Genomic DNA, 9654 nt, shown 5'->3' on the forward strand with positions numbered 1-9654 from the left:
TTAGGGAATAGAAATATTAGAATAGTATATTATATATGACATATAGACTACATTTACATATAATGCATAATCAATACATATTTGCAGTCGTATGTATATTTAAATGGAATAAGAGCACGTGCTAGAAAGCTGGGTGATAACATACGGCTTCTTCTGGGAACCTCCCAAACCCAGCCCCCCATCCTTGTAGTATTCCTACTACAAGTGGCTTAGCCAATCACAGGGAAAACAAAGCCAAATATGACCAGGCTGGCCCTCAAGGCAGGAAACAGGCCAGTGGAGCAAACAAACAAGAATATTATTAAGCATTAAGTTAACTATCATAGAAGTATATTCCAGGCTTCCCCGGTGGCGCAGTGGTTGAGAATCCGCCTGCCAATGCGGGGGACACGGGTTCGAACCCCGGTCCGGGAGGATCCCACATGCCGCGGAGCAACTGGACCCGTGAGCCACAACTACTGAGCCTGCGCGTCTGGAGCCTGTGCTCCGCAACAAAAGAGGCTGCGATAGTGAGAGGCCCGCGCACCGCGATGAAGAGTGGCCCCCGCTCGCCACAACAAGAGAAAGCCCTCGCACAGAAACGAAGACCCAACACAGCCAAAAATAAATATAAAAATAAATAAATTAATTAAAATGTTACCATTCTTGAAAAAAAGAAAAAAAAGAAGTATATTCCAGAGATGGTTAGCTTTATTTGTGTATTTTTAGCAGAGGCTACTTGTAAAAGGAGTTTTCTCCAAAACCTATGTGGCATCTTAAGCCATACCTTGGCTTTTAAGTAAGAGGGGCCCAGATAAGGCACTTGTTTCCATCTACCTCTGGACTTTTTTCAGCCTCCCTTCCAGGCAAATGGGTCTGCATACACCTTGTGCTCTCCAATACCTGAAGCTTTGCTAACGCCGTACTCTACCTGGAATCCTCACCTCCACCTTCTCACGTCCACTTGGCATCCAATTCTGATCTAACTTCACCATGTTGCTTCCTAGATGTCTTCCGCAAGAAATGCTTCCATGCATGTTGTAACTCTGTTAGGACATTCATTGCCTCTACATGGTATAATTATACGTATGTCTCGTTTTTCTTCCTACATGCTAGGCCTCCAGAGGGCAGTGATCACACCTGCTTTTCCTTGCCTAGCACAGAGCCTTGGGTATTGTAGGAGCTCAGTAAATGTTTATTGAATGAAAGAAGTAATGAAGGAACAAGTGAACATTTGACATGCTGTGCTTTATAATTAAACTCTTCTTTTTTCACCCTTAGAACGTAAGACGGAAACTAGATTCCCCAACACATCCATTTCACAGGTGAGGAGAGGGGGCCCAGGGAAGAGAAATGACTTACCCAAGGCCACCTCGGCTGCTTTCCATGAAGATGGTCATCAAGGTCAGAACTGAGCAACCAAACCACATTAGACATTACAGCGGAGGACGCTTATGGAATCAATACCCATTCATCCTCCTGTCTGGCAGAGGCTGCACCTCTCGGCATCAGGTGTCTTATGGTGGCCCTCTGCTCAGTACGGTAAACACTTTTTCCCGAAGCTGTGTATTCCCTCTGTAACCTGCGTTAAGTCCTGAGATCCTCTGACTCACTTGCATTCATCACAGCAGCCTGCGCGCACACCAGTAAACATGACCAAAACCAGCCCCTCAGCCCTTCCACAACTCCAGACCTTCCAACTCAGCAGGAAGGTGAGAGGGCAGAGTGAACGCTTGCAAACTCCACCTCTGCACGGATTTCTCGGCCAAAGCCCGATTTTGTTGTTGTTCGTTTGCTATCCTCATTCACAGGTTGCCAGTGGAGGGCATGGTTTGGAGGCCCGAGGGAGTGTGGAGGCTCACCTCAGGTGAGATCATTCTCATTACCTTGAAGGTCTGTTAGATGCAACGCTTTTTTTTCTTTCCCGAGATAGATCAGCCAGGGAGTAGAATATCGGCCAGGACTGGCACTATCGGAGGAAGCTGAGCGCCCATGTCTTTGAGAAGTCTAGCATTTACTTCCCACGGGACCCCTTGATTTCCACCCCACCCCCCTTGCTTACCCACTGCTCCCAACCTCTTCCTCCTCTTCTTGGGATTCATCTAGTGTGCTAACTCCCATCCAAAAGTCCCATGTGACTCCGTATTTGCCAGAAATCTCTCCCAAAGCAATGAAGGAGCTCGGGTCCAACACAGTGGGCTAGTCATTCAATTAGATGGATTTGTTTAGGGTCAAGTTTCCCCGACTTGCTGTCTGCAAGGCTTTGTTCAGTACTCTTCTTCTCCATCTCTTCTCACTTCTCCTTAGACAGCAAAGGACAAAAAAGCTCAAAGACATCATTGGTCATTGAATGAGTGGCAAGATAGAGGAGAGCTTCCCTGCCAGCTGGAATAGGGTGAATCAACCAATAAGTAGGCTCTCTGGTCAATGTGGAAAAGTGGAAAGAACTTTGGTTTACAGTAGGTTCGAGTCCTGAGGATGCGTAACTTACCGTGTGACTTTGGGCAAATCTCTTCTCTTCTCTGGCTCTTGGTGTACTGGTTACAAAATGAGCGATTCCTAAGGATCTTAGCAACTTAAAAGTGCTAAGTAAAAAAAAGAATAATTTAGAGGCCTCTAAGCCTTTGTACATTCCCAGTCCCTAGAATAACCCTCCCTGGACTTTATCCTCATGGCAAGTTCCTGTATTATTGTTCAAGATTTACTTCTAAGACAGTTTCCATAACCTTACATTCAGAGAGAAGGGCACCTCATCCATGCTCATCCAGACTTCCTTTTTTTATTTTTAGCATACTGTATAATTGTCTTTTTAGCTCATTAGGCCATGAACGCTTTGACGGTAGGCACTGTCACTTTTCAAGTGCTTACTAACAGATCTGTTTAGAGCCAGTGTCCGTTTATTGTTGGCGCCTATGCCATGCCACTAGTTAATTGTTTTTAATATCGTTCCTGCATATCATGATTTTTAGAATGGCATGTGATCTGTGGCAGAATTTAGGTAAACCATAAAACTTCCTTGAAATGATTTATTAGATGATTAGAGTGTTTATTGTTATCACTGATTTACTCACCCAATTCCCCAAAGGGACTGTGAGAGTTCCCTGGGGCCAAGAACTGTGCCTTCCTTCTCAAAGCACCGGGAAGTCAATTAATGTTCCCATGAAATGAGTGACTCATTGGCCGAATGATGGGGAAGATGGAAAAGGCATTAGATTGGCACAAGCAGTTTTGGGTTCCAATCATCTTGACCATTTACAAGGTGAATTATCTTGAGAAAATCATATCGCTTCTCTGAAACTCAGATTCCTCATTAGTGAGACAGATAAGAAATCCCCACCTCGAGTCCCTCCCAGAGTTGGTGTGAAGACCAAGTAGGAGAGTGGAAGAGAAAGTGCTCAGTAAACTGTGATGCCTTATGCAGATTTTTTTGATGATGAATGATCCCCCGCCCCCCCCCCCCCCCCCCGCCCCAAATGGCAGTCGAAAGCTCACACTTGGCACGGCTGTGTTGTGCATGAATCCCAGCTTCCATCTAAAGTATTTCTGGGCTCTGCAGGGGTTAGCAGGGAAGAGAAGGGAGTTGAAACCACCAGGTGCTGTCTTGTTTGCTAATACTTTCTAAGGATGACCTCTTAGCTGGAGCCAAAGGGGAAGAGGGAAGGATTCAAACGATGAGCATTGACCAGTGCTGAGTTGGAAGGTCTAGAGTTGTAGGAGGGAATACACAGCTTTGAAGCCAAGGCAGATTGAATTTTTTTGACTGATTTGTCACAACTGAGTTAGATACTTGTGAGGATGTTTAATTTGTCCCTTTTCTTTGTTTCTCTTCTCGGTTTTTCTTAGATTTCTTTTGTGGACAAAGATGGATTCGAGTGGCTCACATTGACTGAGTTGTTCCTGTTAGGCACTTTTTAAGTAGTTTGCATATATGAGTTCAGCCATCTGTACAGTGAGCCCATTGGGTTGATACTATCATTATTCCCATTTTGCAGATGGGAGCGGTGAGGAACAGAGAGCTTAAGTAAATTGTCCGAGTCACGTGAGTAATAAATGACAGCAAGAAGATCCAAACCCAGGCTGTGGGCTCTATCCCCAACCTCCTGTGACTGGGGGTGCTTCCTCATGTACTTAATTTAACAGGTACCCAAAGGCAAAAATGACATTCTTGGACTTGGATGGACCACCCTGAGGGATTATGGAGTTTGTGCGTAACAGTCTAATGAAGCAAGAGGGGCTTTGCTTGTGTTTCTTCAGGTACTGTGGCAGCAAGAGGCCATGAGAAGTCCATGTCTGTCAGTACTAATGCTGGAGTTGTGAAAGTACTGGCGTGAATTTTGTTCCCATCCTAATTCAACCACTAACTAGTTAGGAAAAGAAGTGGAACCTTGGACAAATTATTTTACTCCTTTGTTATCAGTCCCTCATTTGTAAAATGGGTACATTAATAACTGGTACTTCTTAGAGTTATTCTCAGGATTAAAGGAAATACACTTAATCAAATGTTTATGCTTGCTACACTCTAAAATAATCTCAAAATGATGCCTATTGGCTATTCTAGGTAAGTCGCTTTTCTATTCTGGGCCTTTATTTTCTCATTTTTAAATGATGGAAAAGATAACCTCAAGCTATGTTCCAAAAATGAGCTCACTAAAATAAAAAGGGTTAAAGGAAAAAAAAAATGTGTAAGCATGTAAAAAAATACATAGCACCTTTTGTTACAGGCCTTGGGATTCCCAGGTTGACCAAACTGAGTGTACTGGTTACTCTGTTTACTTAAACATCCTTCATGGATCCCCCTCCATCCTGCTGTGCACATGCAATCAACAGCTGGCTTTAAGGGTCCTGTTCTCCCATCGTTTCCAAGTCTTTACACATTCTGTGTCTTCAGGTGGTGCTTGAAAATTCTCCCCTAGTCAGAGTCGGGGGGATGGTATTGCTTGCCTCAGAGCTAGAAGCTCCCCCAGCAGGGCCTAGAGGTTGATGTACAGCTATCACAGAGGTATGGGAATCACTTTCCTCCCTGGGGAGTTCCCCTGGGCTGGTCTTGGTCCTGACGGAGCAGTCTCACCTGTACTCCTTCCCTACCCCACAGCCTTCCAATGGCAGGACTGATGGCAAATATACTCACTTATATTTCTAGTAACAGTTACAAAGCAGTGCCATTATTTCAGTCCTCATACCTAAGCTTCCCCCATATACAGGTGAGAAGAGATCAAGGGACTTGCTTAAAGTCACAGAGCCAAGGCATGGTTTGGCAGAAGTCTCCATGTGCAAAATACTGGGCTCTTTGGTTTCCACCACGGAAACCATTTATAGTCTTGTGTTATTAGTCTTGTAGGGGAGCAAAGTTTGCCATCCCCAAACTTTGTCATAGAGATTATTTTGAGCTGAAAACAATCAAGGCCCAAAAGACTCAAGAATTCTTTCATTTTTACCTATGCCTTAGCTGCCTAAAGAATTTAGGTAAAAGGCCTGTCCTAGAAGAGAGCTATCAGGAGAGGTATCTGCAAAGAATACAGGTTAGGCATGGTGGTGAAGGAAACTTGAGCAGGGCCTAGAGATCAGTCTACTTTCTGTCCCATTGTCTCTGCTGAGGCCCAGCAAACATTTGTTTACCAAACATTTGCTTTTCCATTTCCATATGAATTTCCTTTTTCCCCTTTCAAGTCCCAGCTACTCCAACATGCTCTTTTGTCTTTAGAGGAAGATGGTATTTAAGGTGAGGGTGTCAGCCATTTGGAGAGTTACTCGGTTTCTCTGGGTCTCTGCCATGTATACATGTTATTAAAATTTGTTTGATTTTCTCTTGTTAATCTGCCTCATGTCAATTTAATTCTTAGAGCAGCCAGAAGGACCTGGAAGGGGAGAGAAAAATTCTTCCTCCCTGACTGTATTTTGGGTACAGTGGTATAAAATAAGAAGCCTGTGACTGGAAAATAGACAGACTTAGGTTTAATCCCCGCTCTGCCATTCACTAGTGTGTGAAATGTTTCAAATTCCTTCACTCCTATGAGCCCCATCTGTGTCTTTGACTGTAAAATGAGAGTGAGGGTACTCCCTTCATAGAGCCGACAGGACTGTAGTAGGTTGAATAATGGCTCCCCCGAGATAGCCATACCCTAATTTCCCAGGTCCAGTGAATGTTACCTTATACGGCAAAAGGGACTTTTCAGATGTAATTTAAGGATTATGACACGAGGAGATTATCCTGGATGCAATCACAAGCGACCTTATAAGAGTAGGCAGAGGGAGATTTGCTTACAGGAGAGGAAAAGGCAATGTGACCAGGGAACAGAAATTGAAGTGATGTGGCCACAAGCCAAGGAATGCTGGCCATTACCAGACTTTAAAAGAGGCAAGGAACAGATTCTTCCCTGGAGCCTCCAGAAGGACCCAGCCCTGTGGACAAGTTGACTTTAACTGAGTAAAACTCATTTCAGACTCTTCCCTCCAGAACTGTAAGAGAAAAAACTTCTGTTGTTTTAAGCCACTAATTTTGTGGTGATTTGTTAAAGCAGCCGTAGGAAACTGATAACAAGGGCTAAATGGGCCTGCCTTGTGCATAACAGGGGCTTAAAAATGGTAACTCTATCTCACTAGATTCTAGAATACTTTCTTTTTTTCTAATTTAATTTTTCTTTTATATTGGCATATAGTTGATTAAAAATGTTGTGATAGTTTCAGGTCTACAGCAAAGTGATTCATTCATACATATACATTTCTTTTTCAAACTCTTTTCCCATTTAGGTTGTTACATAATATTGAGCAGAGTTCCCTGTACTATACAGTAGGTCCTTGTTGGTTATCCATTACAAATATAGCAGTGTGTACATGTCAATCCCAAACTCCCTAACCATCCCTTCCTCCCACCCTTCCCCCACCCCCTGTAATCATAAGTTTGTGCTCTAAGTCTGTGAGTCTGTTTCTGTTTTGTAAGTAAATTCATTTTTGTATCATTTCTTTTCTTTACATCTTTATTGGAGTATAATTGCTATACAATGGTTTGTTAGTTTCTGCTTTATAACAAAGTGAATCAGTTATACATATACATATGTTCCCATATCTCTTCCCTCTTGCATCTCCCTCCCTCCCACCCTCCCTATCCCAGCCCTCCAGGCAGTCACAAAGCACCAAGCTAATCTCCCTGTGCTATGCGGCTGCTTCCCACTAGCTATCTACCTTACGTTTGGTAGTGTATAAATGTCCACGCCTTTCTCTCGCTCTGTCACAGCTTACCCTTCCCCCTCCCCATATCCTCAAGTCCATTCTCTAGTAGGTCTGTGTCCTTATTCCTGTCTTACCCCTAGGTTCTTCATGACATTTTTTTTTCTTAAATTCGATATATATGTGTTAGCATACGGTATTTGTCTTTCTCTTTCTGACTTACTTCACTCTGTATGACAGACTCTAGGTGTATCTACCTCATTACAAATAGCTCAATTTAGTTTCTTTTTATGGCTGAGTAATATTCCATTTTATATATGTGCCACATCTTCTTTATCCATTCATCCGATGATGGACACTTAGGTTGTTTCCATCTCCGGGCTATTGTAAATAGAGCTGCAATGAATATTTTGGTACATGACTCTTTTTGAATTATGGTTTTCTCAGGGTATATGCCCAGTAGTGGGATTGCTGGGTCATATGGTAGTTCTATTTGTAGTTTTTTAAGGAACCTCCATACTGTTCTCCACAGTGGCTGTATCAGTTTACATTCCCACCAACAGTGCAAGAGGGTTCCCTTTTCTCCACACCCTCTCCAGCATTTTTTGTTTCTAGATTTTTTGATGATGGCCATTCTGACTGGTGTGAGATGATATCTCATTGTAGTTTTGATTTGCATTTCTCTAATGATTAATGATGTTGAGCATTCTTTCATGTGTTTGTTGGCAGTCTGTATATCTTCTTTGGAGAAATGTCTATTTAGGTCTTCTGCCCATTTTTGGATTCGGTTGTTTGTTTTTTTGTTATTGAGCTGCATGAGCTGCTTGTAAATTTTGGAGATTAATCCTTTGTCAGTTGCTTCATTTGCAAATATTTTCTCCCATTCTGAGGGTTGTCTTTTGGTCTTGTTTATGGTTTCCTTTCCTGTGCAAAAGTTTTGAAGTTTCATTAGGTTCCATTTGTTTATTTTTGTTTTTATTTCCATTCCTCTAGGAGGTGGGTCAAAAAGAATCCTGCTGTGATTTATGTCATAGAGTGTTCTGCCTATGTTTTCCTCTAAGAGTTTGATAGTTTCTGGCCTTACATTTAGGTCTTTAATCCATTTTGAGCTTATTTTTGTGTATGGTGTTAGGAAGTGATCTAATCTCATACTTTTACATGTAGCTGTCCAGTTTTCCCAGCACCACTTATTGAAGAGGCTGTCCTTTTTACACTGTACATTCCTGCCTCCTTTATGAAAGATGAGGTGACCATATGTGCATGGATTTATCTCTGGGCTTTCTATCCTCTTCCATTGATCTATATTTCTGTTTTTGTGCCAGTACCATACTGTCTTGATTACTGTAGCTTTGTAGTATAGTCTGAAGTCAGGGAGCCTCATTCCTCCAGATCCGTTTTTTGTTCTCAAGATTGCTTTGGCTATTCGGGGTCTTTTGTGTTTCCATACAAATTGTGAAATTTTTTTGTTCTAGTTCTGTGAAAAATGCCAGTGGTAGTTTGATAGGGATTGCATTGAATCTGTAGATTGCTTTGGGTAGTACAGTCATTTTCACAATGTTGTTTCTTCCAATCCAATAACATGGTATATCACTCCATCTATTTGTATCATCTTTAATTTCTTTCATCAGTATCTTATAATTTTCTGCATAAAGGTCTTTTGTCTCCTTAGGTAGATTTATTCCTAGATATTTTATTCTTTTTGTTGCAGTGGTAAATGGGAGTGTTTTCTTGATTTCACTTTCAGATTTTTCATCATTAGTGTATAGCAATGCCAGAGATTTCTGTGCATTAATTTTGTATCCTGCTACTTTACCAAATTCATTGATTAGCTCTAGTAGTTTTCTGGTAGCATCTTTAGGATTCTCTATGTATAGTATCATGTCATCTGCAAACAGTGACAGCTTTACTTCTTCTTTTCTGATTTGGATTCCTTTTATTTCCTTTTCTTCTCTGATTGCTGTGGCTAAAACTTCCAAAACTATGTTGAATAAGAGTGGTGAGAGTGGCAACCTTGTCTTCTTCCTGATCTTAGTGGAAATGCTTTCAGTTTTTCACCATTGAGGACGATGTTGGCTGTGGGTTTGTCATATATGGCCTTTATTATGTTGAGGAAAGTTCCCTCTATGCCTACTTTCTGCAGGGTTCTTATCATAAATGGGTGTCGAATTTTGTTGAAAGCTTTCTCTGCATCTATTGAGATGATCATATGGTTTTTCTCCTTCAATTTGTTAATATGGTGTATCACATTGATTGATTTGCATATACTAAAGAATCCTTACATTCCTGGAATAAACCCCACTTGATCATGGTGTATGATCTGTTTAATGTGCTGTTAGATTCTGTTTGCTAATATATTGTTGAGGATTTTTGCATCTATGTTCATCAGTGATATTGGCCTGTAGTTTTCTTTCTTTGTGACATCCTTGTCTGGTTTTGGTATCAGGGTGACGGTGGCCTCGTAGAATGAGTTTGGGAGTGTTCCTCCCTCTGCTATATTTTGGAAGAGTTTGA

The sequence above is a fragment of the Monodon monoceros genome, unplaced genomic scaffold (genome assembly GCF_005190385.1).
Source record: "Monodon monoceros isolate NGI ecotype Baffin Bay Population unplaced genomic scaffold, NGI_Narwhal_1 Super_Scaffold_5, whole genome shotgun sequence".
NCBI lineage: Eukaryota > Metazoa > Chordata > Mammalia > Artiodactyla > Monodontidae > Monodon > Monodon monoceros.